The following is a 2,275-nucleotide window of genomic DNA, read 5'->3' on the forward strand; positions in this document are numbered from 1 at the left end:
TGATATTGTGGTCTGCACGGGGTTGTATCATTGGTGTGTTGCTGAGACAGAAAATGCCATTGAAAACTACAGCAAGTAGTTACGCTCTAAACCCACCAGATGGCGACAAAAACGCATAGAGCACATCAAGGCATAATGTTAGACTATGAAAAAAAATCCCTAAATTGCTGCACATTTAAATACTTTGGCCCCGAGGAGGATATCCCACAAAAAGTGTTAGACTTCGAAAACCCCTGACATAAAGTCATGTTTACATCATAACTTTTGTTCTGTACTCAGTCTGGACCTCTACACAAAGTCATTATGTACATTCTAGACTGTTCACTTAAAAAGAACAGTAACATTTTATTATGAGGCAGCATGGTGGTACAGGGGTTAGTTCATGTGCCTCACAATACGAAGGTCCTGAGCAGTCCTGGGTTCAATCCCGGGCTCGGGATCTTTCTGTGTAGAGTTTGCATGTTCTCCCCGTGACTGCATGGGTTCTCTCGGGTACTCCAGCTTCCTCCCACCTCCAAAGACATGCACCTGGGGATAGGTTGATTGGCAACACTAAATTGGCCCTAGTGTGTGAATGTGAGTGTGAATGTTGTCTGTCTATCTGTGTTGGCCCTGCGATGAGGTGGCGACTTGTTCAGGGTGGAGCCCGCCTTCCGCCCGAATGCAGCTGAGATAGGCTCCAGCACCCCAAACGGTAGAAAATGGATGGATGGCACTTTAGTATGGGGAACATATGACCCATTAATTAGTTGCTTCTTAACATAGGGTTAGGGGTAGGTGTAGGATTAGATTTGGAGTTGGGGTTAGGGTTAGGGAAGACTCTTAGTTAATGGCTTACTGGTTGTATAAGAAGGCCATGCAGAATAAGGCATTAATAAGTACTAAATAATGACTAATTAACAGCCAATATGTTACTAATTTGCATGTTAATAAGCAAGTAATTTAGTGTTCTATGTTCCCCATACTAAAGTGTTACCAAAAGAACATTTGTGTTTATTTGTATTGTTTTAATGACAAGTCTGGTGCATTTGGCTAAATTATTTCTGATTTTAAATAGATTTGACAATAAAACCTGGACAACACAGACATGACACCTGTCCCACCTATTTTTCCTATGCAATATTTTTAGAATTGTTTTTTTTTTTTAATATTAAAAACTGATTTACCCTGAATGTTAAGAATCACTGCTGACATTTTAAAAATGAATATTGCCCACATTTCAATGTAACTATTTAACATTATATGTAAAAATAAAAAAAGTACTTGACTGGTGTCAGTACTTCTTAACCATTTCATAACCGACCCAGAAAGGAGTTGATAATGAATTATGATGTGCGTCCTCCTTCACACTTGGCACAAACAAACAATTGAAACACAACCTCACCAAGTGCTCCCTACATTTTTTAATATTTTATAAAAGCTGGTAGATGAAAAACAATATGTTCAAAAGGTAATTTTTTGGATTCTGTATTTCATTCTAGCGCAACTCAACAACATTGTACTTTTTCAGAGTTAAAAAAAAGCACTTATTAACATATTTCTAAGATAATCAAGCACCTGCACCTACAGCGAAACTTAACTGTAAGGCTGTGGTTATCAGAGTGCGGCCTAGGATCTATTTTTTACCCGTGGCTAGTTTGTTTTTTCTGACCCTTGTCATATTTTAAAAATAAAGTCTCGTTCCAAGATTTGAGGACATTTTGGAAATAAAATTGTAATATTTAAAAAAACATTCTCTCTCCAGAGTTTTGTGTATTTTCAAATACAATGGTAACTAAACGTAAAAGTGTCCCAGCTTAAGAGCGTTTTTAGAAACGAGCTGTCTCCCGGCTAATTGTTAGGCTTTAATTTCCAAGCCAAAATTTGAGTACCGAGCCTCCCCGCAAATGTCACAGTAAACCCCGTAAGATCTGCCCAAAACATCTAGTCTTACAGTTTGAAATCGACATTACTTTATATTTTACCACTATTGGAATGACGAAAGTGAGTGTGAAGGACAGTGCTGAGAAGACTTGGATGATATTCGTTGAATTAAATAAATAAATAATCAAGAACATGACAGAGCGTGTCCCCAACTTGCAATTGGAGCGTATCACCGCTAGTAGGCACCATACTGAAGCCAGCCAAACAAGAATGTTAAAATAATATCTTAACAGCGGACATTTATCCATGAAAATATGGAAAAGCTGCTGACGGCGTGATTGAAGGAGAGGCAGCCGGGAAGAGATACTGTCCACTCTTAAAGGTAAATACTGTAAATTATTACTACATTACT

This window comes from Nerophis ophidion, linkage group LG20, assembly GCF_033978795.1.
Source record: "Nerophis ophidion isolate RoL-2023_Sa linkage group LG20, RoL_Noph_v1.0, whole genome shotgun sequence".
Lineage (NCBI taxonomy): Eukaryota > Metazoa > Chordata > Actinopteri > Syngnathiformes > Syngnathidae > Nerophis > Nerophis ophidion.